Source organism: Micropterus salmoides, unplaced genomic scaffold (genome assembly GCF_014851395.1).
Source record: "Micropterus salmoides isolate LMB-PRFRI ecotype aquatic unplaced genomic scaffold, ASM1485139v1 Ms_hic_scaffold_18, whole genome shotgun sequence".
Taxonomy (NCBI): domain Eukaryota; kingdom Metazoa; phylum Chordata; class Actinopteri; order Centrarchiformes; family Centrarchidae; genus Micropterus; species Micropterus salmoides.
The window spans coordinates 32,651,880-32,679,345 of record NW_024040928.1 but is presented as its reverse complement, the minus strand read 5'-3'; the positions used below and the strand labels follow the sequence as shown (position 1 = coordinate 32,679,345).

Sequence of the window (27,466 nt, the reverse complement as noted above, 5' to 3'; positions counted from 1 at the left end):
AGCAAGCCACGCCCGGGGTACCACACGTGCACACGCACACACACACGCACGCGCGCGCGCTGGATGCTGGATGCTGGAGCGGCTTCAGTCAGAAACGTCCCGCCGGCCTCAGCGCTTCATCCGCGGCTGCAGGCCGGACAGGAGGAGCCGCCCCGGTCCAGCCTGCAGCCGCGGAGAGGAGCCGGTCCCGGAGGAAGCAGAGAGACAGGTCGCTCCCCTCCTCCACGCCCTGCCCCCCCCCTCCTCCTGCAGCTCTTACCTCCGCTCCAGATGCTGCGCTTCTCTCTGCAGATTAAAACCCGGACTGACGCGCTGCAGGGCGGACAAAGCATGAGGGGCGTCCCGGAGCGGACTCGGGACCGGTACCGGGACAGGAAGCGGGTCCGAGCGGACACAGATCAAATCCTCCTGACGGTCTCTGATGCTGCTGTTATGGCATCTCTGTCTCCTCCTGACGCACCAGCTGCCACCCTCTGCGTCAAGACGCACCGCGGCACCGGAAGCGCTCCGGCGGAGCCTTCACAATAAAAGCCTGCAGAATGTAACTCATTTAAGACTATGTGGGGCAGAATTACCGGATCCAGAACTCTGAATCACTTAACACATATCAACAACAACAAAAATATTACTCCTAAAAATATTATAAATATATTTTTTAGTTAATTAATTAGTTTAGTTTCATGTCTCCAGCGTCCAACATTTGAAACCACAATAAAATGTTTAATTATCGTCTCTGAAAAAGATGAAATATTAAACACAGTGAACCTGAAGCTGCCCGGCTCCTGAGGGCCCCGGGTCCTGGTTGTGATATTGTTACAGTGCATTAAACACGGCAGCGTGCTTCAGACAGTCCTCTGAACACCCGGATGTTAAATACAACAACTGCAGCTCACAGACATGAAACCTGCACCTTCTGTTGGTCTCCCGCACGCTGGGCTCTTATTGTGAAGGCAGGCTGGTTTCCGGACTGAGTGCCGGTAGTTTGACGGATCATCAGCTGATCAACCTGCTGCGGTTCAACGTGAAACACGCACCATCATCAATACGATCAATTTTCATTAAGAGGATTATTGTGATCATTCATATTCTCGGGTGGGGTCACGTGGTCTGACTGTCCGCCGCCTCGTGCGTGTGGCTGCGGCCAGGGATGACGTCACCTCAGTTCATTACAGTTGTGAGTCAGATTTGATCAAACATCAGAAAGGAAGCGGCGACGTGCTGTCAGTCCTGATCACTGACGTCATCAGGAGGCGTGTCTATTGGTCCTGCAGGCAGCTGCTGATTAAAGCTTAAACACCATCATCACACTAATGAGTGTAATTACACACAAACACACACGTGTGTTCCTCTGTCTGTCACACGAAGCCGTCCTGGCTGGACTGACGTCAGCCTGAATTCAGAAAGTAGCCAGACTGGTGAAAGTCTGGAGACCAGACAGTGTTCTGGTCTCCAGACTGGTGAAAGTCTGGACACCAGACAGTGTTCTGGTCTCCAGACTGGTGAAAGTCTGGAGACCAGACAGTGTTCTGGTCTCCAGACTGGTGAAAGTCTGGACACCAGACAGTGTTCTGTTGTCCAGACTGGTGAAAGTCTGGACAACAGAACACTGTCTGGTGTCCAGACTGGTGAAAGTCTGGAGACCAGACAGTGTTCTGGTGTCCAGACTGGTGAAAGTCTGGAGACCAGACAGTGTTCTGGTCTCCAGACTGGTGAAAGTCTGGAGACCAGACAGTGTTCTGGTGTCCAGACTGGTGAAAGTCTGGACAACAGAACACTGTCTGGTGTCCAGACTGGTGAAAGTCTGGAGACCAGACAGTGTTCTGGTCTCCAGACTGGTGAAAGTCTGGAGACCAGACAGTGTTCTGGTGTCCAGCTCTCCTTCTGGCAGAATTAAGTTCCCATGTTCTGGACCCACGGTGGTCCCTGTAGGTCCCATCACCAAAGGGGTTGAGTTAGTCACGAAAGGTTGTGTTTACATGTGCAGAGACGATTGTATCGTTGAAGGGGGGGGGGGGGCAGTTTGTGTCCGGGGTGGGAGGGGTCAGCTGCTTTCCTGCTCGCCTCAGAGCCCTGGAGGCGTCCAGGTCCTGAAGGGATTCTGATTTCAGAGAAGCTGTGTTGATGACACTCTGTCTGAGGCCCTGATGTTCTACAGGACCCCCCCGGGAGTTCAGGCCTTTACGGTGACAGCCAGAGTACGCTGAAGTCCAGGTTCATGATCGCAGATGCCTCTGTGACTGTCAGCCTCCTGCAGGACCATGAGGTGGGCCATGGACCAGGACTCGAAGAGATGCTGGTGGAGTTCTGCAGAAACCCTCCTGTGGTCAGCGGCAGCGCCGTAGAGATGATAAATTGACTTTTGATGCCAACGCTGACTCCGTCAGTAAAAAGGCCGACCAGAGACCGTTTTTCTTGAGGAAGTCGAGGGTTTTAGCACCGAAGGATCTCTTCTGAAAACGTCAGTTTTCACTTCTGCAGTGATCTGCTGTTTGGTAATCTCAGCGCGGTTAACAAGACGCCGCCGAGAAAGACCCCCGGGCCGCTTCACGGTAAGATAACACTATTTGTTATTTGCTTTATGATGTGGACCGACTACTGTTCAGGTGTAGAGCCTCTGCGGGGGGCTGAAGTTACATGAATCTGACTCACATGGTGGAATAAACAAAAAGAATCTGAATCTTCAGGGCAGCTTCGGACGCGGTCACGTTCTGCTTTCTTGATAATAAGTTGACCTTTGAACCGAACACCGACAGGCTGACTCGTCTCTTCTGTCTGAGGTGGACGTTGTTTTATGAATCTTTTACCGGTTTGTTTTGCTTCTGTCAGCCTGAAACAGAAAAACACATCATCATCACTAGTGAAGAAAGTTTCAGAGTCTCTGCAGACAAAACGAACTGAACGGTCCAACAAACATGTGAAGCAGACAGAATCCATCTCGCCTGATGCTCCTCTCTGCTCCTGGATACACAATCCAAGCTGCTGCCTTCAGGTTCCTGCTTCAGGTATAAATTCACTTCATTCCCTCTGATATATTTCTCTGCTCTACTCTGTAAAGAACAGCTACCGTCAGAGGACACGAAGCTGTGACTGATGTGGAGACTGAGCTCCGGTAAAACCTGTTACAGCTCTCAAACTCTTGATCCAGTCCAGGTTCTGAAGCTGGTTCTGGATCAGACTCGGGCTCTAACATGTACGGCTTGTCAGGACCCGCCCTACTCTGCTTCTGATTGGCTAGTAGCCTTTAACTAGGTACTGAGCATGTGCAACTCCCAACAAAGATCTTATAGACGTGAGACGCTTCACTCTGTAGCTAAAACTGAGCAGCTTGAACATTAAACCATGTGACCCTGTTCAGGTATGGGGGGATATAAAAACATGACACACAAAGTGGATCAGTTTCAGCTTTTAATTTGAAAAGTTTGAAAAACAAAGTCCTCATTTAAAAATGTTTGATCTGAAGTGTTTCTGCTGCAACTCTGCAGCGTTTTCAGAAATCTTTTTTTCCGCTCAAAATAAACTTGAATAAAGAGTTCCTCTCTCGTCTAACAAACATCCAGAATAGACGGACCCAAACAGACTCAGTCCTTCACCTACATGACTATAACAACATTTAACAATATTTAATGATATTTAATTATATTTAATGATATATATGAACACATGTAAATGTTTGGCACGACTCTTCAACCCGAGTCGACGTCTTTAAACAGTTAAAAACTGAAAACGAACGATGAAAATATAAAAACAAACGCTCCTCTGTTGTTTGTTTTTCTCACAAAAACAATTGACCGAATAGTTGCCGATCAATTTCCTGTTGATGGATCAATCGAGTTTCCACAGTGGTTGACGTGTGGGAGGGGTTTATCGAACAGGAAGCGAGGTCACACCTGTCAGCGCAGGTAGACAGAAAAAACGGTTTAAGTCAGTTCAGATTTGATTTTTTTACACGTTTCTCTTCCTGTGGATGGATTCAGTCCCGTTGCTGTGGAGACGAGTTCTCCTCCGCACATCTGGAACCACAGAAGAAGAAATCAGCAGGAAACAAAACATTACAAAATAAGAGCTGAAGAATCATCACAGGGAGACGGTATGTTACTCTGCCCTGAATTCAGCCTCTCAGACCGAACTTCCTGTTTCCTGTCCCTGCTGTCTGCTCGTCTGAAGGATTCACCTCCAGACCAGCAGACAGCAGCCCGGACCGGTCCAGGATGGGTCGACCATAAGAACTTACCTCACTGCGACACACATCCCTTCTTATGTTTGGACCGCTTGGACCCGTCGTCGGCTCCTGCAGGTCAAACATACGCTTTGATTGGTTGGTTTCAAGACACATGGACATGTACATCATCAGCACAACGCTTTTATTGTGAAATTCCCTCCTGTGTTGCAGTCAAAAACACTGAGTGCATTTACACAACCTGGACCTGGACCTGTCAGCACCTGATCCAGGGCCCCGTTTCAGAAAGCAGGTTTAACAAACTCTGAGTGTAAACCTGAACTCTGAGTGTAAACCTGAACTCTGAGTGTAAACCTGAACTCTGAGTGTAAACCTGAACTCTGAGCTGTCAGACTCCGAGTTTTCTGTTTCAGAACAGCCAATCAGAATCAGTTCAGTCAGCTCTGAGTATGTTGAGCCTGATGGAAACGCGTGCGTGAGGATGAAAAAAAAGCCTCATCAATGGAGCTCCGATAGTACGATTCACCATGGCAACGGCTAAATAAAGGCAGAGGCTCCATTTTAATCGGGTGGAGCTAGAAATATGAACGCTGCCAACGCGGACCCTGATTGGCTCAAAAACGCAGGAGTGGAGGATCGATACGTTAACATCGTTACATTTTATACAGCGCTGCTCATTCATTATTTACCAGACTGGAGTTTCCTTAATGAATGATAAAGAGCTGAATTCTCCTTCATTTTAAACAGCTACAGGCCGGTGGCAATAACTGAAGATGAAAAGATTAATGGAACAGATCAGACGGTTCAGGCTCCTCGTGGACCTGTGACAGTCCGACTCAGTCTAACTATTAATGATTGTTTTTGTAATGTAAAAGTTTTAGACGTTTTCCCTCATCTTACTCAGAGTTTTCATAAACCCGCTTTCTGAAACAGGCCCTGGTCTCAGACGACGAGAGCATCAGAAACCTGGATACTGTGGACCAACATTATTATCAACTTCAGATCAAACATTTTTAAACGAATACTTTGAATCAGGGAAACCACCTCAGAGAGGAGGGAACAGTTAATTAGGAACAACTTCTAAATCCTCCTTCAGGAAGTTTTAATGAGTCATACTGCAGGTGTTTCTCTTATTTTGTCCACAGAGGAAAACCCGTTTCATCGTTACGTGAGATATACGTATAAACTGTGGAGGGACTACGGAGTCAGATCAGTGTCAACATTAATTATTTATATTTTATAAATAATTGACTCCACAAAAATATTTATCTTAAACATGTAAAACAAATCCACAAATCAGGATCAGAGTTTAAAAAGAGGCGGATCCTCCAGTCATGTTCTGAGGCTTCACACTCTCTAGCTCACAAATCCACCACGAGCTGATCAGCTGTTCTTTGAAGTGCATGATGTCATGTGACCTTGCTGAGGTCTCATAACGAAACACGTTAGCAATAATTAATTAAACTTCTGTCTCTCTAACTGGAGGACGTGCTGCTGTCTGAAGACACAGGGGAGTATTTTAGATTTGTCTTCTGTTCTCTCACTTTGCACTTTGTTAATTAATAAATAGAATCTATTATGATCTTCCTCCCGGCCTGAACCCCGTTCGCAGTACATGTATCTACAAACTGCAGTGAATGTCACTGAGTTGTGAAGCTGTCGGCGCCCTCTGCTGACGGATCCACTGAACACCACAGCTCTGTACCTGCTGCTTCGATCCCGGACCCTGCTGCTTCGATCCCGGACCCTGCTGCTTCGATCCTGGACCCTGCTGCTTCGATCCCGGACCCTGCTGCTTCGATCCTGGACCCTGCTGCTTCGTCTGGACCAGATGCTGGATCTTGGCTGTGTTGGGTTGTGCTCCTGTTGATCACTTCAGGCGTGGACTCCTCGCTCCTGTTTACTTTCTCGTCTCCGGACTCCTCTGGTTGGAGCGGCACCTCCTCCTCCCCTCCTGGACTGCTGACTCTGGTCTCTGGGTCCACCTCAGATTCTTGGGCTCTGGTCCGGCTCTGGTCCCCGTCGGTGTCAGCAGCAGCAGTAGTACTGGTGGAGGGTTCAGAGGGGTTTTGAGTCTCTGGGCGGCCTCCTTCAGTCTCAGCTGGCCCTGGTTCTGGTCTTGTTTCACCTGGTGGCTCCGTGGGGATCTGGGCCGTCTCTGGTGGTTCTGCCGGCTTCTCCGATTGGCTGGAGACAGACGAGTCCGGCTGGTCCACAGCCAGCGACCTCTGTATGACCCCGGGATGATCTGACAACAACAGCAAAACAGTCAAACCCAGATTCACTGCTAGAGACTCAAGTCCACCTCAGTCCACCACAATCCTCACCGTGGACTCTGGGGCTCCTCTCAGCTTGGGGTCTGGTCTTCTTCAGGTTGTGGCCCTTCCTGATCTCAGCCAGCAGGTTGTCGATGATGCAGCCTTCGCTCTGGTTGGACACGTCCTTCCTGACTGGAGGACAGAGACTTGGTCAGAGGGCTCTGCAGGATCTGGTCCTGGAGCTTAAAGAACAGGAACTCTAATGAGCCCTAAAGGACCAAATGTAATCTTCACGTCACGTGACTCGCCTGAGTTTGATTGCTAGAGTAGTCGAGTAAAACGGGAGTTTATGTGAATAAACACGACCCGGTTCTCTGCAGCTGTGAGAACCCAGAACAAACCTTCAGACGACATCCTGTCTGTCAGCAAACTACTTTTAAAAAGCTCGTTTTCTGAATGGAGTTCAGTTCAGACACACGTCTTCTGAACTCACAGGTACTTCTGTCTCCTCTCTTTTCTCCCAGCAGCCTCCTGTTGATATGAAATATGAAGTCGTCCCTCAGAATAGCTCGCTGCTCAGAAGCTCCAGTGACGATTAATCTACATTTAAATCCCAGAAATTAAAGAAGTAAACTCGGAGGACATGAATATTTGCATGATGGTGTACTTCACAATGCCGCGTCCTGCACGCAAGGAAGTCGTCTCTGCGTGTCTTTGCATCGACTTTCTATGTAATTGCACTGCGCCCAGCGCTCGCCTCGCCATTGGTCAGATCGCACCAGAGTCAGGTGACCTGCCGGGGTCGGAGGTCGCTGAGCGTAAGCGCTTGACTCACCGATCTTGGTGGTGGTGTCTCCTTTGAGTTTCCTGTCCTCCTCCTGCTTCTTCCTCTTCTGCTCCAGCTGCCGAATGCTCTCGTTCTCCTGACGGACCAATCAGCATCAGCGACAACGTCATTACTTTACTCATATATACATATAATAATTTTATAAACAACTGTAATAACCTAAATAAATATTCTAAGAGAGAATCATAGAACTTGCTGCTGACACTGCTCTCTGATTGGCTGCTGACCTTGATGGCTCTGAGGAACAGGCCCCTAAAGGTCTTGATGGTGCTGAAGAGTTCGTCGATGGAGAAGCTGCTGTTGTCCTCACACAGGTAGCCGGACAGATCCGTCTTCTTGTCCTCCAGAGAGGACAGCAGCTGCTGCAGCTGCTCAAACGCCCGCAGGTTCACCTGCGAACACCACAGAAGAAGAAGACGACAGGTAAATGATTCTGCCACAGAACAGTCTGGACATGTTGTGGGTTAGTGAATCCTGAGAGTCAGAGCCCGTCCTGCAGGGGGCGCAGTCTGGACTGGACTGCTGTACCTGTAGGGCAGACAGGTACTGATCCTTCAGGTCCTCAGAGGAAGAAGAAACTTTCATCTCACAGTTTTTCAGCCGTTTGATCACAGAGTTGGTTTCAGACTGAATCGACTCCAGATTCATCCTGCAGACACAAACACACATCTGCTTCACCTTCATTTAAACACGTTCACCCATCAGCCAGAACATTAAGACCACCAGCCCAGTCGTGGTCTGGACTCCTCTGTGTGTTCTGACTTCTATCAGAACCAGCATCGGCAGTTCTTCAGCATTTTGACCCACAGCAGCTCGTCTGTTGGATCAGACCACACGGCCTTCACTCCCCACCTACATGCACGACCCTGTCGCCGGTTCACAGCGTCTCCTTGGACTCCTTCTGACACATCAACTATGAGGACGTCATGTTCACCTGCTGCCTGATAGATCCCACCCGCTGACAGGTGCCATGGTGATGAGATAATCAGGGTTACTTACTTCACCTGGCAGTGTTCACTAAGTTAAGGCTGATTGGTGGAAGAACCACTGATGAATCCAATGCCTACTAAAGTCGTGTACTCGGTCACACTTAGTTGTTAAATTTTAAAAGTCTCTGAGTGCTTCAGTTCTTCACCGCGAGGGAGATTTTTACCTACATTCAACAGATGCCTGACTTTAAATCAAGTGTCTGGCATCTGAAGTCGAAGACGTTCTCCGACCCCTCGCCTGTTTCAACAAAAAGAACAGAAATCTATAGAGCTGAGTCTTTCATCCGTTTACCCAGCAGCCTTGTCACAGATCTCCATATCATCCGGCAGGTTCAGCAGGTCCGAATGGTTCAGCTCCGCCTCCTGTCAATCACACAGACAACAGCTGAGTTATAATAACACTTTAATGACGAGCTGCAGCAGCAGGAACCACTGCATGGAGGAAAGTGACAGGTTTATTAAAAAGGTTCCAGGAGTCATTGAAACAATTCCAGGAGTTATCATTGAGGAGGGTTCAGTCAGGCCGCTGGGGCTCTTTAGTAAAAGCAGTGTGAAAGCAGTGTGAGCAGCAGTGTGAAAGTAGTGTGAGCAGCGTGAGCAGCAGTGTGAAAGTAGTGTGAGCAGCGTGAGCAGCAGTGTGAGCAGCAGCTGTGAAAGCAGTGTGAGTAGCAGCAGTGAAAGCAGTGTGAGCAGCAGTGTGAGCAGCAGTGTGAGCAGTGTGATACCTGCAGGATGTGGTGCAGCAGTGTGAGCAGCAGCGAAAGCAGTGTGAGCAGCAGTGAAAGCAGTGTGAGCAGTGAAAGCAGTGTGAGCAGTGTGAACGGTGTGAGCAGCAGTGAAAGCAGTGAAAGCAGTGTGAGCAGCAGTGAAAACAGTGTGAGCAGCAGTGAAAGCAGTGTGAGCAGTGTGAACGGTGTGAGCAGCAGTGTGAACGGTGTGAGCAGCAGTGTGAACGGTGTGAGCAGCAGTGTGAACGGTGTGAGCAGCAGTGAAAGCAGTGTGAGCAGCAGTGAAAGCAGTGTGAGCAGTGTGAACGGTGTGAGCAGCAGTGTGAACGGTGTGAGCAGCAGTGAAAGCAGTGTGAGCAGTGTGAACGGTGTGAGCAGCAGTGAAAGCAGTGAAAGCAGTGTGAGCAGCAGTGAAAACAGTGTGAGCAGCAGTGAAAGCAGTGTGAGCAGTGTGAACGGTGTGAGCAGCAGTGTGAACGGTGTGAGCAGCAGTGTGAACGGTGTGAGCAGCAGTGTGAACGGTGTGAGCAGCAGTGAAAGCAGTGTGAGCAGTGTGAACGGTGTGAGCAGCAGTGTGAACGGTGTGAGCAGCAGTGAAAGCAGTGTGAGCAGTGTGAACGGTGTGAGCAGTGTGAACGGTGTGAGCAGCAGTGAAAGCAGTGAAAGCAGTGTGAGCAGCAGTGAAAGCAGTGTGAACGGTGTGAGCAGTGTGAGCAGCAGTGAAAGCAGTGTGAACGGTGTGAGCAGTGTGAGCAGCAGTGAAAGCAGTGTGAGCAGCAGTGTGAACGGTGTGAGCAGCAGTGTGAACGGTGTGAGCAGTGTGAGCAGCAGTGAAAGCAGTGTGAGCAGCAGTGAAAGCAGTGTGAGCAGTGTGAACGGTGTGAGCAGCAGTGAAAGCAGTGAAAGCAGTGTGAACGGTGTGAGCAGTGTGAGCAGCAGTGAAAGCAGTGTGAGCAGCAGCAGTGAAAGCAGTGTGAGTAGCAGCTGTGAAAGCAGTGTGAGCAGCAGTGTGAGCAGCAGTGTGAGCAGTGTGATACCTGCAGGATGTGGTGCAGCAGTGTGAGCAGCAGCGAAAGCAGTGTGAGCAGCAGTGAAAGCAGTGTGAGCAGCAGTGAAAGCAGTGTGAGCAGTGTGAATGGTGTGAGCAGCAGTGTGAACGGTGTGAGCAGTGTGAGCAGCAGTGAAAGCAGTGTGAGCAGCAGTGAAAGCAGTGTGAGCAGTGTGAACGGTGTGAGCAGTGTGAGCAGCAGTGAAAGCAGTGTGAACGGTGTGAGCAGTGTGAATGGTGTGAGCAGCAGTGAAAGCAGTGTGAACAGTGTGAGCGGTGTGAACGGTGTGAGCAGTGTGAGCAGCAGTGAAAGCAGTGTGAGCAGCAGTGAAAGCAGTGTGAACGGTGTGAGCGGTGTGAACGGTGTGAGCAGCAGTGAAAGCAGTGTGAACGGTGTGAGCAATGTGAGCAGCAGTGAAAGCAGTGTGATACCTGCAGGATGTGGTGCAGCAGTGTGATTCTGGACTTGTTGGCTTTGGTTTCTGTCAGTTTGAGCAGAGTGCTGATCTTAAAACCCTCAGCGTTCCCGGTGTGAGTCCCCTGATAGGATGACATCACATAAGAAGAAGTGACATCAGATCAGACATGTTGGTCACATGACATGTTTTCAGATTAGACCTCTGGTGCACAGAGTCGTTATATTGTGTGAAGATTCTCACGTAGTTGAGAAAGTTTCCAACACTGAGGATGAGTTTACAGAAGCTGGGCAGACGAGCGCTCTCCATCACACCTGAAGACAAGACAAAAAAGATTTCAAGAATCAAACATTAAAATGACATTTCATTCTTCATTAAAACATCGATGAGTCTGCCTACAGGGTTGAAGTCCAGAAACTGACTGCATGGTGCCACATTAACAACCTGGTGCTCAACCCCTCCAAACAAAAGAACTGATAATTGACTGTAGGAGGAAGACGAATACGCTCCCCTATAGATCAGAGTGGTCATGGTCGAGTGAGTCAGCAACAAACTCCTGGGCACACAAATCTCTGAGGACCTCAGATGGACCGTTAACACTACCACGCTTGTGAAAAAGGCTCAGCAGGGCACTGAAGATCTGAACCTGTGTCAGAAGCCGCTGGTTTCCTTTTACAGAGGTTCTGTTGTGTGGTTCACAAGCTGCACTGAGGCTGACAACAAGGCTCTTATTATTAGATTAGAGTTATTGGACCAGCTCAGGACATCACCAACACACAGCTGCCCTCTCTCACCATATCCAGATCCTAATGTCTCTGCCGGGCCACAAACATCATCCAGGACTCATCCCACCCAGGCAGCCACACTGTCACCCTGCTGCCCTCTGGGAGGCGCTACAGGTCCATTAAGACCTGCACCTCCAGATACAGTTTCTTCCCACAAGCCATAAAAGAACTGAAGTGTCAAAAACAATGAACAGAACGACGATATAATAATGTATCACACCTGAGGTTGATTATTGTGATTATTTTGACTGATACTGTGACAAGATTTGTGATGTTTCAGGAAATTTATGTTTCATTATTCTCATTTTCACTGAAAGACTTATTAAGATGAGTTCAGGTGTGAACGAGGATCTGCACCAAAGATTTGTTTATAAGTCTGTTAAGGCCAGGACATCTCTGCAGTACTTTATTTTAAATCACCTTTGAAAACTTCAGTCGGCCATAAAGGGGTTTGATTAAATTGTGATTAACTGTTCAGCCCTAGTTTCACTTCAGTCAAATGAAGGTTGAGCTGAACGTCCTCTACCTGTGTGTCCTGGAGACAGACCTGACCTGATGTATTTAGTGAGTACTTAATGTGAGTACTTAGTGTGTGGATTGTGTATTTAGTGAGTACTTAATGTGTGTATTCAGTATTTAGTGAGTACTTAGTGTGAGTACTTAGTGTGAGTACTGACTCTGGCAGGCTCGGTCCAGCAGCTCAGCTTTGGGCTTCAGGGTCTCCAGCACACAGCTGCTCTCCTCACACAGCAACATGCACTCGATCCTCAGAGAGTAGCTGCAACACAGAGGACAGACAGAGACAGGGAGACGGACAGGGAGACGGACAGACAGGGAGACGGACAGACAGAGAGACAGACAGACAGAGAGGGAGACAGACAGGGAGATGGACAGACAGAGAGACAGACAGGGAGACGGACAGACAGGGAGACGGACAGACAGAGAGACAGAGAGGGAGACGGACAGACAGAGAGGGAGACAGACAGGGAGACGGACAGACAGAGAGACAGACAGGGAGACGGACAGACAGGGAGACGGACAGGGAGACGGACAGACAGGGAGACGGACAGACAGAGAGGGAGACAGACAGGGAGACGGACAGGGAGACGGACAGACAGAGAGACAGACAGGGAGACGGACAGGGAGACAGACAGGGAGACGGACAGACAGGGAGACAGACAGACAGGGAGACAGACAGACAGGGAGACGGACAGGGAGACGGACAGGGAGGGAGACAGACAGACAGGGAGACAGACAAACAGGGAGAGAGACAGAGAGACAGGGAGACAGACAAACAGGGAGAGAGACAGAGAGACGGACAGAAAGAGAGACAGACAGAGAGGGAGACGGACAGGGAGACAGACAGACAGACAGAGAGACGGACAGGGAGACAGACAAACAGGGAGACAGACAAACAGGGAGAGAGACAGGGAGACGGGGAGACAGCACCAGAGGACACACTGTGATCAGCAGCAGGTGGTTGTTTGAGCTGCCCGTCAGAGTCACTGCAGGTTCATCAGCTCACCGGGCTGCAGCTCACTAACTAAATACTGACCAGCTGCAGGCGGCGCTGTTCTCTTACCTGGGGACGTCCAGCAGCTGCAGGTAAAACTGATCCGCCGAGGACAACTTGTCCCGGTCTGCCTGGTAAGATTTCAGGTTCTCTACCTAAGCACAGGTGAGGGACAGGTGGGGTTAGAAAAGACAAAGGTGCAGCACAGGTGGAACAAGTACATTACAGGCGAGACAGGTGAAGGACATTGAGGACAGAAAAAGGACCGGGGAGACAGGTGAAAGACATTTAGGACAGAAAAAGTACAGGGGAGACAGGTGAAGGACATTTAGGACAGAAAAAGTACAGGGGAGACAGGTGAAGGACATTTAGGACAGAAAAAGTACAGGGGAGACAGGTGAAGGACATTTAGGACAGAAAAAGGACAGGGGAGACAGGTGAAGGACATTTAGGACAGAAAAAGTACAGGGGAGACAGGTGAAGGACAGGTTGACCAGAAAACGAAGGTAGAAAAGGACAAACAACAGGTGAGGCTGAGGTGAAATGAAGGTACATCATGAAAAGAACAGGTCAAGATGAGACGTGACGGACACGTAGGACAGCAGAGACAACTAAAGTACAGGTCCATGACAGGTAACAGGTAGGACAGGTGACCTCATGTTTCTCCGGCAGCAGTTTGATCAACTGTTTCAGGACCTCCACATCAAACTTGGACCTGTCTCCTCTCCGGATCAGAGACACAAAGTCTTCATGGGAACTGCAGGAGAGACAGACAGGAAGCAGGTGAGACAGGAGGACAGGTGAGGGACAGGTGGAGGACGTTAGTAACTGCAGCTACATCGCCACTACATTAAACCAGATCACCTGTCCCAGTCTCCTTAGTGTGATGTCACTGCAGAGATGTGTTCCTATTGGCTGAAAGGCCGACTCACCACTTGAACTGCTTCAGGAAGATGTTGATGTTGAGGCTTTTCTTGGCGTCAATGAAGGAAATCTGTGGACGAAGGGAACAGAAGGAGACGTTCACTGGCCGCCCCCACAGCTGGGGACATGTCCCTACATTGGATCTGCAGGTACCTCTTTGGGCTCGGTCTTGGTTTGGACCCTGGTCTTGGTCTCAGTTGGAGGAAGACTGAAGAGCTGCTCGATGGTGCAGTAATCCGGTTCCACAGAGTCCGCAGGTGTCGACGTCCACAAGGACTGATGGGCTGCAGAGACAAAACATTTTCACTGGGTCCATGTCAAGACCAGAGTTCTGGATCAGACCCGGTCCACACGGGACGGACTACAGGAAAGTTAAAACCTCACTGACCTGTCGCCGCTCTGGACGGGAGTTTCTGCCGTTCAGTTTCTTCATACGGAGGGGGGCAGGGAGCGGGTCTGGAGTACGAGCTGCCCAGACCCCGAACCGACTGGGCTACGATGCAGTCACCTGGAGGAGGGGGAGCTCCCATACCGGTAAGGGGGAGGAGGAGGGTCCCATACCGGTAAGGGGGGAGGAGGAGGAGGAGGAGGTCCCATACCGGGTAAGGGGGAGGAGGAGGAGGAGGAGGTCCCATACCGGGTAAGGGGGGAGGAGGGGGAGGTCCCATACCAGGTAAAGGGGGAGGAGGGGGAGGTCCCATACCAGGTAAAGGGGGAGGAGGGGGAGGAGGAGCTGCCACACCAGGTGGGGGGGCAGGAGGAGCAGATGGGGGTCCCTGAGAAGAAGCTGTCGAGGCATCTTTGAGGGAGGGCTCTGATTGGCTGGGAGGACTGTCCGGTAGTTGAGTCTGTACCGCCCTGTCGATGGTTCGGACCCTGTGATTGGCTGCGAGGGCCTTGCGTGGGAGGAGCCTCTCCAGCAGACGGTCGGCAGAATCTACGTCAGCTACAACACACAGAGTCTGAGATCAGGCCCGGATCACTCGGGGACAGGCAGAGCACACAGACAGGATCTCGGACAGCAGGTAGGACCAGCTCGCCCCCGTTTGAAACTACATATTTAAAAGTAGGTCCAAATTATCGTGGAACGGTGGAAACCCTTCCCGACGCTCACTTCCATTAATTAATTTTCAAATAAGAGAGACTTGATCTGAACAGACCCAACCTGCCCCAGCAGAATGGACCAGATCAGGTCTGGACCCTAATGCTTCAGCAACAGTGGAGAGGAGAGTGTGAATCTGGACTTACAGTCCTGGGACAGCAGGGTGGCCCTGTCAGCCAGCATCTCCAGAGCCGACCAGACCTCAGCTCGGTCCGGATCCACCAGCAGCAAGGCCTGAAGGATGGACAGCAGGTGGACCGAGGACGGGCTGCTGGACACCTGGACGGGGAGGGGGGACAGAGAGACGGACAGTCTGTATTAGTATCAATAGAGTGTTAATACATCTACAATACTGCATCTGTTCTTCCTTCTGCTGCTATGTTGACCTAAATTTCCTCTACGGCGGATTAATAAAGTTCTTATCTGGATGTTTTACAGGTGCAGGTCTCTGCAGCGATGCTGAAGCTCAGACCAAATGCAAGCTGAGCGTCGGGCGCGGTCACATACAAAGTCCACGCTAAGACGACTTCATGTTAACACAGAGCGACACAGCAGGAGGCTGCTGGGAGGAAAGAGAGGAGGCTGGACTACCTGTGGGTTCACTGGATTATAGCGGTCGATGAACTTTACTGAGAAACAGGTTAGCAGAGCTCCGATCAAACCAAACTCCATTCAGAAAACGAGCTTTTTAAAAGTAGTTTGCTTGGCGTCTTGCTGACAGAGCGTCACTTCACACGTTTAACATTCAGCATCATGATGTCGTCGTTTCAGTTTGATCCGTTTATTGAAACTAAAGCTGAAGGTTTATTCTGGGTTCTCACAGCTGCAGAGAACCGGGTCGTATGAAAACCTCAGGACGAGTCCAGAGAGGAGCTTAGTTTAGAGGTTTTGCTGCAGGTGGAGGTGGTGTCTGGAGGTGGGTTAGGGAGGTCTTGCTGCAGGTGGAGGTGGTGTCTGAGGTGGGGTTATGGAGGTCTTGCTGCAGGTGGAGGTGGTGGGTTAGAGAGGTCTTGCTGCAGGTGGAGGTGGTGTCTGAGATGGGTTATGGAGGTCTTGCTGCAGGTGGAGGTGGTGTCTGAGGTGGGTTATGGAGGTCTTGCTGCAGGTGGAGGTGGTGGGTTATGGAGGTCTTGCTGCAGGTGGAGGTGGTGGGTTAGAGAGGTCTTGCTGCAGGTGGAGGTGGTGGGTTAGAGAGGTCTTGCTGCAGGTGGAGGTGGTGGGTTAAAGAGGTCTTGCTGCAGGTGGAGGTGGTGGGGTTAGAGAGGTCTTGCTGCAGGTGGAGGTGGTGTCTGAGGTGGGTTAGGGAGGTCTTACTGCAGGTGGAGGTGGTGTCTGAGGTGAGGTTAGGGAGGTCTTACTGCAGGTGGAGGTGGTGGGTTAGGGAGGTCTTACTGCAGGTGGAGGTGGTGTCTGAGGTGGGTTAGGGAGGTCTTACTGCAGGTGGAGGTGGTGTCTGAGGTGGTTAGAGAGGTCTTGCTGCAGGTGGAGGTGGTGTCTGAGGTGGGTTAGGGAGGTCTTACTGCAGGTGGAGGTGGTGGGTTAGGGAGGTCTTACTGCAGGTGGAGGTGGTGGGTTAGGGAGGTCTTACTGCAGGTGGAGGTGGTGTCTGAGGTGGGTTAGGGAGGTCTTACTGCAGGTGGAGGTGGTGTCTGAGGTGGGTTAGGGAGGTCTTGCTGCAGGTGGAGGTGGTGTCTGAGGTGGGTTAGGGAGGTCTTACTGCAGGTGGAGGTGGTGGGTTAGGGAAGTCTTACTGCAGGTGGAGGTGGTGGGTTAGGGAGGTCTTACTGCAGGTGGAGGTGGTGTCTGAGGTGAGGTTGGAGGTCTTACTGCAGGTGGAGGTGGTGCGTTAGGGAGGTCTTACTGCAGGTGGAGGTGGTGTCTGAGGTGGGTTAGGGAGGTCTTACTGCAGGTGGAGGTGGTGTCTGAGGTGAGGTTATGGAGGTCTTACTGCAGGTGGAGGTGGTGCGTTAGGGAGGTCTTACTGCAGGTGGAGGTGGTGTCTGAGGTGGGGTTAGGGAGGTCTTACTGCAGGTGGAGGTGGTGCGTTAGGGAGGTCTTACTGCAGGTGGAGGTGGTGTCTGAGGTGGGGTTAGGGAGGTCTTACTGCAGGTGGAGGTGGTGTGAGGTGGGTTAGGGAGGTCTTACTGCAGGTGGAGGTGGTGTCTGAGGTGGGTTAGGGAGGTCTTACTGCAGGTGGAGGTGGTGGGTTAGGGAGGTCTTACTGCAGGTGGAGGTGGTGTCTGAGGTGGGTTAGGGAGGTCTTACTGCAGGTGGAGGTGGTGTCTGAGGTGGGGTTAGGGAGGTCTTACTGCAGGTGGAGGTGGTGTCTGAGGTGGGTTAGGGAGGTCTTACTGCAGGTGGAGGTGGTGTCTGAGGTGGGTTAGGGAGGTCTTGCTGCAGGTGGACGTGGTGTCTGAGGTGGGTTAGGGAGGTCTTGCTGCAGGTGGAGGTGGTGTCTGAGGTGGTTAGGGAGTCTTACTGCAGGTGGAGGTGGTGTCTGAGGTGGGTTAGGGAGGTCTTACTGCAGGTGGAGGTGGTGCGTTAGGGAGGTCTTACTGCAGGTGGAGGTGGTGTCTGAGGTGGGTTAGGGAGGTCTTACTGCAGGTGGAGGTGGTGTCTGAGGTGGGTTATGGAGGTCTTACTGCAGGTGGAGGTGGTGCGTTAGGGAGGTCTTACTGCAGGTGGAGGTGGTGTCTGAGGTGGGTTAGGGAGGTCTTACTGCAGGTGGAGGTGGTGTCTGAGGTGGGGTTAGGGAGGTCTTACTGCAGGTGGAGGTGGTGTCTGAGGTGAGGTTAGGGAGGTCTTACTGCAGGTGGAGGTGGTGTCTGAGGTGAGGTTAGGGAGGTCTTACTGCAGGTGGAGGTGGTGTCTGAGGTGGGTTAGGGAGGTCTTACTGCAGGTGGAGGTGGTGTCTGAGGTGGGTTAGGGAGGTCTTACTGCAGGTGGAGGTGGTGTCTGAGGTGGGTTAGGGAGGTCTTACTGCAGGTGGAGGTGGTGTCTGAGGTGGGTTAGGGAGGTTTTACTGCAGGTGGAGGTGGTGTCTGAGGTGGGTTAGGGAGGTCTTGCTGCAGGTGGACGTTACCTTGGTGAAGAGCGAGGTGAAGACCTGCTGGTGGCTGCTCATGTCGATGCCTCCGTACAGCCGCTCCATCTCCTCCTGGTCCTCGGCCAAAGAGTCCTCGAACGCGTCACACTGGATGTTCAGGTCCTGGTCCTCCGTCTCCCTGGAGACAGACGGAGAGACGGGGATCAGGAACCGAAGGACATGTTGATTACGGATCATTAGAACCAGAACCAGAACCAGTACCTGAGCCTGGGCAGCAGGTCCAGCAGCTGTAGACCTGTAACGACATGTTGGTGGTCAGAGACCTGGTTTACATTTGAACCTATAGCAACAACAACCAACTTCAGCTGCTTCACTGGTCCTCATGTTCCCTCTGCTGCTCACAGTATTACTGTTAGTACCACATGATTACTCTTGTACTGCGCCCAGTACTGCGCCCAGTACTGCGCCCAGTACTCTCAGGGATGGTGGACGTACCGATGAACTCCCGTCTCAGTCGGTCCCTCTTCCTCAGGTCTTCTGTTCGCAGCACCAGGACGTTGACGACGCTCAGCAGCGTCACCATGTACGGGACGTTGTCGGTGGCGTGGAGCTCGTTCATGACCACGCTGAAGCGGTACTGCTGCTTCTTCACACTCTGGAACACAGACACAGGAAGTGAAGTCAAGGCCGACGGGCAACAAAACACTTTATCAACACGCAGAACAATGACAATACTTTTTATTTAGAAAGAAGATCAACTAGAGGAAACAGGAAGCAGGTGAGACTGAGACCGTTACAGGTGAACCAGCTGGGTTTATGATGGGGGACACAGGTCCAGAGAGGGGGGGCAGCGATGGGGAAGGTTTGGTACCTGGGGGAGAGGGGAAAGGAGGGTGGAGTCTGTGGATCGGAGGTTGCAGGTGGAGGAGGGGGGCGTGGCCTGTAGAGGAGGGGGCGTGGCCTGTAGAGGAGGAGCAGCTGGCGTGGCCTGTAGAGGAGGGGAGGGGCGCGGCCTGTAGAGGAGGAGCAGCTGGCGCGGCCTGTAGAGGAGGGGGAGGGGCGCGGCCTGTAGAGGAGGAGCAGCTGGCGCGGCCTGTAGAGGGGGAGGGGCGCGGCCTGTAGAGGAGGAGCTGGCGCGGCCTGTAGAGGAGGAGCAGCTGGCGCGGCCTGTAGAGGAGGGGGAGGGGCGCGGCCTGTAGAGGAGGAGCAGCTGGCGCGGCCTGTAGAGGAGGGGAGGGGCGCGGCCTGTAGAGGAGGAGCAGCTGGCGCGGCCTGTAGAGGAGGAGCGCGGCCTGTAGAGGAGCAGCGGGCGCGGCCTGTAGAGGAGGAGCAGCGGGCGCGGCCTGTAGAGGAGGAGCAGCGGGCGCGGCCTGTAGAGGAGCAGCTGGCGTGGCCTGTAGGCGAGGGGGTGCGGCCTGTAGAGGAGGAGCAGCGGCGCGGCCTGTAGAGGAGCAGCAGCGGGCGTGGCCTGTAGAGGAGGAGCGTGGCCTGTAGGAGGAGCAGCTGGCGTGGCCTGTAGAGGAGGAGCAGCTGGCGTGGCCTGTAGAGGAGAGCAGCTGGCGTGGCCTGTAGAGCGGGAGGGGGCGTGGCCTGTAGAGCGGGAGGGGGCGTGGCCTGTAGAGGAGGGAGGGGCGTGGCCTGTAGAGGAGGGGAGGGGCGTGGCCTGTAGGGGGGGAGGGGCGTGGCCTGTAAGGGGGAGGGGCGTGGCCTGTAGAGGGGGAGGGGGCGTGGCCTGTAGAGGAGGAGGGGTGTGGCCTGTAGAGGGGAGGGGGCGTGGCCTGTAGAGGGGGAGGGGGCGTGGTCTGTAGAGCGGGAGGGGCGTGGCCTGTAGAAAGTCTCTGCTGCTGTGAAGAAGAGTTTCCTCATTTCTTAGACTCCCTCTGAAATGTTTCAGACCATCAGAGTTTTTAACCTGAGACAAACAGAACCGGACTTTCTTCAACATGTCCAAACCCACCTGGCCTGTGTGGAACACGAATCGTCCCCCATCATGAACTAGTTTCAGACCCGAGTACAGCGAGAGCCAAGAGACGATAACCTGTCTGACGCTCGGCTGCAGCTGATAAATCCTCTTTCACAAACTGCATCTTGTATCAACTCCGGTTCCGTTTGCCTCATGTTGAAACTCTTTGATGGTCTCAGTGGGAATCTAAGAAACGAGGAAGCACCAGGGGCCCAGGGGCCCAGGGGCCACCGAGCAGACTGTACACTGTGTTTGAAGTACTTGAACATAGTATCTGGATAAATATTACTGCTCTCTGCAGTCTGACCTGAGTTAAACGGGTCAAACAGAATTTAAAGTGGACCTGATCCAGTCTGGTCTCCTCTGGTGCTGCAGCCTGGATCAGGTTCTCTCTCCTGGAGTTCAGGCAGAAACACCTGAGCAGCTGGGCTTGTTGAGTCTGGCCTCTGATCAGCTGACAGGAAGCAGATATCTGGTGTTGCGTTATCTGGCGGGGGACCGGCGCTGAGCTCGTGCCCACATTGTGACAGTGATGGTAGGTATCCCATCATGCCTCTGTCAGACAGGGACCAGACAAGCCTGGGCGAGGCGGCTGCCAGGAACAGGTCTTATCTGCTGCTACACTCAGCCCTGATAAGAGCCGAGGCTCCGACACCCTCTGCTCACATGTTCACCGCTCTGAGTGATGCGGAGACTCCGCCTCCGGGTTCAGACCTGCGCTGGAAGCACATGGTGTGTCCACTCAAACACCAGCTGCTCTGAACGCCGCTTCCCCTGTCATCAGTTTAGCTGTTGCCATGACTACAGCAGGCTTCCTGACCGTCAGAAAGTGATAAAGTCGCAGGTTTGATGAGTGGACCCCCCCAACATAACGCCGCCCCCCCTTCACAGTAGGTGTCCTCTGAACGCACCTTCTAGCCCTGGAGTGTCCTGTGTGTTTCCATGAAGTACAGGATCATCAGGGAGCAGCCGCTCGTACTGGCCCCTCTGAGGGCCACACAGGTGTTTAAATCTTACATTTTAATTACTATTCACAACTTTCCAGGCTGTAAGGACTCTGACAGGGAAAGACGACGTCCGCTCTGTGTTCCCGATCAGTCTGAGGCGACTGATGAACTAAAAATGTGCTTTTCTCTCGGAAACATGGACATTTTTCACAGACCCAGACTTTTGACTGGTCGTGTAAATGACCTGAGGGTGGAGCAGACGGAGACACAGCAGGAGGAGACGGAGACACAGCAGGAGGTGACGACAGCAGGAGCAGGAGACGGAGACACAGCAGGAGGAGACGGAGACACAGCAGGAGGTGACGGAGACACAACAGGAGGAGACGACAGCAGGAGGTGATGACAGCAGGAGCAGGAGACGGAGACACAGCAGGAGGAGACGACAGCAGGAGGAGACGGAGACACAGCAGGAGGAGACGGAGACACAGCAGGAGGAGACGACAGCAGGAGGTGACGGAGACACAGCAGGAGGAGACGGAGACGACAGCAGGAGGTGATGACAGCAGGAGCAGGAGACGGAGACACAGCAGGAGGAGACGGAGACACAGCAGGAGGTGACGGAGACACAGCAGGAGGAGACGGAGACGACAGCAGGAGGAGACGACAGCAGGAGGAGACGACAGCAGGAGGTGATGAGACACAGCAGGAGGAGACGGAGACACAGCAGGAGGAGACGGAGACACAGCAGGAGCAGACGACAGCAGGAGGTGACGGAGACACAGCAGGAGGTGACAGAGACACAGCAGGAGGAGACGGAGACACAGCAGGAGGAGACGACAGCAGGAGGTGACGGAGACACAGCAGGAGGAGACGACAGCAGGAGGTGACAGAGACGACAGCAGGAGGTGATGACAGCAGGAGCAGGAGACGGAGACACAGCAGGAGGAGACGGAGACACAGCAGGAGGAGACGGAGACACAGCAGGAGCAGACGACAGCAGGAGGTGACGGAGACACAGCAGGAGGTGACAGAGACACAGCAGGAGGAGACGGAGACACAGCAGGAGGAGACAGAGACACAGCAGGAGGAGACGGAGACACAGCAGGAGGAGACGACAGCAGGAGGTGACAGAGACGACAGCAGGAGGTGATGACAGCAGGAGCAGGAGACGGAGACACAGCAGGAGGAGACGGAGACACAGCAGGAGGTGACGGAGACACAGCAGGAGGAGGAGCAGACGACAGCAGGAGGTGACGGAGACACAGCAGGAGGAGACGGAGACACAGCAGGAGGAGACGGAAGACACAGCAGGAGGAGACGGAGACACAGCAGGAGGAGACGGAGACACAGCAGGAGGAGGAGCAGACGCCAGCAGGAGGTGACGGAGACACAGCAGGAGGAGACGACAGCAGGAGGTGACGGAGACACAGCAGGAGGAGGAGCAGACGACAGCAGGAGGTGACGGAGACACAGCAGGAGGAGACGGAGACGACAGCAGGAGGTGATGACAGCAGGAGCAGGAGATGGAGACACAGCAGGAGGAGACGGAGACACAGCAGGAGGAGGAGCAGACGACAGCAGGAGGTGACGGAGACACAGCAGGAGGTGACGGAGACACAGCAGGAGGAGACGACAGCAGGAGGAGACGGAGACACAGCAGGAGGAGACGGAGACACAGCAGGAGGTGACGGAGACACAGCAGGAGGAGACGACAGCAGGAGGTGACGGAGACAACAGCTGGAGGTGATGGAGACACAGCAGGAGGTGACGGAAGACACAGCAGGAGGAGGAGGAGACAACAGCAGGAGGAGACGGAGACACAGCAGGAGGAGACGACAGCAGGAGGTGACGGAGACACAGCTGGAGGTGACGGAGACACAGCAGGAGGTGACGGAGACACAGCAGGAGGAGACGACAGCAGGAGGAGACGGAGACACAGCAGGAGGAGACGGAGACACAGCAGGAGGTGACGGAGACACAGCAGGAGGAGACGACAGCAGGAGGTGACGGAGACAACAGCTGGAGGTGACGGAGACACAGCTGGAGGAGACGGAGACACAGCAGGAGGTGATGACAGCAGGAGGAGACGGAGACACAGCAAGAGCAGACAGAGACACAGCAAGAGCAGACAGCAGGAGGAGACGGAGACACAGCTGGAGGAGACGGAGACACAGCTGGAGGAGACACAGCAGGAGCACACGGAGACAGACACAGCAGGAAGAGACGGAGACACAGCTAGAGGAGATGAAAGCAGGAAGTGATGGAGACACAGCAAGAGCAGATGGAGACACAGCAAGAGCAGACAGCAGGAGGAGACGGAGACACAGCTGGAGGAGACGGAGACACAGCTGGAGGAGACACAGCAGGAGCAGACGGAGACGGAGACACAGCAAGAGCAGACGGAGACACAGTAGGAGGAGACGGAGACACAGCAGGAGGAGACGACAGCAGGAGCAGGAGACGGAGACACAGCAGGAGGAGGAGCAGACGACAGCAGGAGGTGACGGAGACACAACAGGAGGAGACGACAGCAGGAGGTGATGACAGCAGGAGCAGGAGACGGAGACACAGCAGGAGGAGACGGAGACACAGCAGGAGGAGGAGCAGACGACAGCAGGAGGAGGAGCAGACGACAGCAGGAGGTGACGGAGACACAACAGGAGGAGACGACAGCAGGAGGTGACGGAGACACAGCAGGAGGAGACGGAGACACAGCAGGAGGAGACGGAGACACAGCAGGAGGAGGAGCAGACGACAGCAGGAGGAGGAGCAGACGACAGCAGGAGGTGACGGAGACACAACAGGAGGAGACGACAGCAGGAGGTGACGGAGACACAGCAGGAGGAGACGGAGACACAGCAGGAGGAGGAGCAGACGACAGCAGGAGGTGACGGAGACACAACAGGAGGAGATGACAGCAGGAGGTGATGACAGCAGGAGGAGACGGAGACACAGCAGGAGGAGACGACAGCAGGAGGTGACGAGACACAGCAGGAGGAGACGGAGACACAGCAGGAGGAGACGACAGCAGGAGGTGACGGAGACACAGCAGGAGGAGACGGAGACGACAGCAGGAGGTGATGACAGCAGGAGCAGGAGACGGAGACACAGCAGGAGGAGACGGAGACACAGCAGGAGGTGACGGAGACACAGCAGGAGGAGACGGAGACACAGCAGGAGGTGACGGAGACACAGCAGGAGGAGGAGCAGACGACAGCAGGAGGTGACGGAGACACAACAGGAGGAGACGACAGCAGGAGGAGACGACAGCAGGAGGAGACGGAGACACAGCAGGAGGAGACGACAGCAGGAGGTGATGAGACACAGCAGGAGCAGACGGAGACACAGCAGGAGCAGACGGAGACACAGCAGGAGCAGACGGAGACACAGCAGGAGCAGACGACAGCAGGAGGTGACGGAGACACAGCAGGAGGTGACAGAGACACAGCAGGAGGAGACGGAGACACAGCAGGAGGAGACGACAGCAGGAGGTGACGGAGACACAGCAGGAGGAGACGACAGCAGGAGGTGACGACAGCAGGAGGTGACGGAGACACAGCAGGAGGAGACGACAGCAAGAGGTGACAGAGACGACAGCAGGAGGAGACGACAGCAGGAGGTGACAGAGACGACAGCAGGAGGTGATGACAGCAGGAGCAGGAGAGGGAGACACAGCAGGAGGAGACGGAGACACAGCAGGAGGTGACGGAGACACAGCAGGAGGAGGAGCAGACGCCAGCAGGAGGTGACGGAGACACAGCAGGAGGAGACGACAGCAGGAGGTGACGGAGACACAGCAGGAGGAGGAGCAGACGACAGCAGGAGGAGACGGAGACACAGCTGGAGGAGACGGAGACACAGCTGGAGGAGACACAGCAGGAGCACACGGAGACAGACACAGCAGGAAGAGACGGAGACACAGCTAGAGGAGATGAAAGCAGGAAGTGATGGAGACACAGCAAGAGCAGATGGAGACACAGCAAGAGCAGACAGCAGGAGGAGACGGAGACACAGCTGGAGGAGACGGAGACACAGCTGGAGGAGACACAGCAGGAGCAGACGGAGACGGAGACACAGCAAGAGCAGACGGAGACACAGTAGGAGGAGACGGAGACACAGCTGGAGGTGATGACAGCGGGAGGAGACGGAGACACAGCTGCAGGAGACACAGCAGAAGCAGACGGAGACAGAGACAAAGCTGGAGTAGACGGAGACACAGCTGGAGGTGAAGGAGGCACAGCAGGTGTCTCTGCTGAGGCCATGAGGAGGGACAATGAGCTCAGGCTGCAGACAGTGAACGTGTTGCGTTCGCTGTCTTCAGGAAACAGAAGAAGTCTGGTTATGAACTGCAGAGCTGGTCTCTGAACAGCTGGTGGAGGACTGACAGACCTCAATAACAAAAAGTATTCTGCTGTCCTGAGCCGGAACAGGAAGAGGCCCCTGGGAGCCGTCCTTACCTTGTAGTGGTCCAGGGCGTCCAGGGCCAGGTGGAGTCCCTGATGGGCAAATAGAGCCAGAGCCGCAAGCAGCTCGAACACCTGCATCTTCACCATGACGTTAGATGTGTCCACAGCTAAGGGGACACAGAGACGGGTGGAGACAGGTGGAGACGGGTGGACACAGGAGGAGAGAGGTGGAGACATGAGGAGACAGGTGAAGACGGGTGGACACAGGAGGAGAGAGGAGGACACAGGAAGAGACATGAGTAGACAGGTGGAGACATGAGGAGACAGGAAGAGACATGAGGAGACAGGTGGAGACAGGTGGAGACGGGTGGAGACGGGTGGAGACGGGTGCAGACAGGTGAGACGGGTCACGTGACTACCCGCCAACCATTAGGACATACAAAACGTCCTCAGGTGAGTAACTTCACCAGAGGACCAAAGCAGACGATAAGATGTCTTAAACCAGGTTAACTGGACCCACCTTGAATCAGGGTCCTGACGTAGCCCTGGTTGTCCAGGATGAAGTGCAGTCCCTCGGATGAGTTCATGACGGCCCGGATGCAGGCCACGCAGGTCAGCTGCAGCAGAGCGTCGGCGATCCGGGCGCAGCCGCGACCCGAGAGCCGCTCCAGCGCCTCCATCAGCAGGTCCAGGCCCCGCAGCTCCAGGAACTGTACCATCCAGGCCCGATCGCTGGCCTCCAACCGCCGCCGCAGACCAGAGTAGTTCACCACCGTGGGAACCTGAGGGGGACACGAGTAAGTTGGTCTGGTTCTGTCTCTCTAACGTACAGGTGTGTTGTAGTTCCCTGCTGGGCCCCCAGGGGTCAGCAGTCCTACCTGCAGCAGCCTGATGCACAGCTCGGGGTCGGCGTTCTCCAGGTTGGCCTCCAGCGTGGCGTCCTGGTCGCGGACTGGACTTGTCACGCGGTCCTTCACCGTCCCCCATTTGGCTGCCATGACGACGAGAAGCTGCAAAGAGACGAGGCGGAAGCCTTTATTGATCCTGCAGCGGCCAATCAGCTGCCAGCGGAGCAGATTACCATCAGCTTATCACACGGTCAGCTGTTGGGTCAAAACAACCCGACCGTTGGAGAAAAACTGCCGATGCTGGGACGTATAACTTTATGATCAGAGGTGCGAACAGGTTCACCACGTGTAGTGTTGTAGTCAGAGAGGTGAAGACGATCCAGATATAAAATACCATCACGCACCCACTTTTCTCAAGATGCCATCCCAGAGCTCTACGACAAATGCAAGGCACAAGTTGAAACCGAGCTGTCACGCGTGGAATATTATGCCGCTACCACGGATCTGCGGTCCAGCCGGACAACAGAGCCCTACATTAGTCTGACCGGCCACGTTATTTATAACGGGGATGAGAGAAGCGGTGGCTGCTGGGGGACTACGTGAGAGAGGTAAGTTATGCCCATGCCATTTCTTGGTATATAGGTCATATGTCTGCGGACAAGAAGGCGCGGCATCTAATTCCAACCTGGCAAGAGACAGATGTCCTGGAATCGGTCAGCAAGTCACTGGGCCCACTGCTGGATTTCACAGATGCACTTTCAGGGCAAGACTACGTTGGGGTCTCCTGTGTGAAGCCAGTTCTTCACCTCTTCAACACCTCAATCCTGCTAATGCAAGACCTGACCAAGAAGCTGAAGAACGAGATGTTGGATTACATCTACGTGAAATATGAAGATGAAGCTACTCAGGAGCTGCTAGACACGGCCCCTTGTTTGGACCCCCGGTTCAAGATGGACTTCATCAATGCCGATAACAAGGCCCGGCCAGAGTGGCGTCAGAGATGATGGGATGGCAGGAGACACCGAGCTGCAGCACTGAAGTGGAGCCAAAAGATGCCGACACATCACAGGCACAGAAAGCCAAGAAGTCGTTGGGAAGTTTCTTTAAAGAAAGCGGAGCTGCAGTAAAGGCTGATTCCTGTCTGACCCTGAAGGATGCTGTGGAAGCAGAGTTACACAACTACCTGCTGACTCATTCCACAGACAAAGAGGAAGATCTTCCCACAACTCGCCAAGCTTGCCCGCAACTATCTATGCATTCCTGCTACGCGCTCCCCCTCAGAAGGTTTGCCAACGCTCTCGTCTCTGCAATGGTGGACAGACGGGCCAAAAACCTCTCAGCTTGAATGAGCAACGCATCAGATGCTTACGAGAAAGTGAAATGATTTATGCAACAGTTAACACTCGTTTAGCTGCTAGGAAAGCAGATTTTCTTTGTTTAAACAATGTGCCCAACACTTTTTCCTTAGT

At 53.6% G+C, this 27,466-nt stretch overlaps 1 protein-coding gene and 1 pseudogene across 3 annotated transcripts in view; both read right to left on the bottom strand.

The window, feature by feature from the left end:
- Positions 1 to 516, bottom strand: part of si:ch73-212j7.1 (centrosomal protein of 170 kDa protein B) — a 26,313-nt gene extending 25,797 nt beyond the window's left edge. For 2 of the 3 annotated variants that reach the window (XM_038727099.1, XM_038727101.1), the window contains exon 1: positions 260 to 515. The gene's annotated coding sequence lies outside the window, so the exon portion shown is untranslated. Of the gene's footprint in view, positions 1 to 259 lie in introns of all 3 variants that reach the window. The other variant, XM_038727100.1, reaches the window with a different exon arrangement.
- Positions 517 to 3,392: 2,876 nt separating this feature from the next.
- Positions 3,393 to 27,466, bottom strand: part of LOC119909057 — a 30,657-nt pseudogene continuing 6,583 nt past the window's right edge.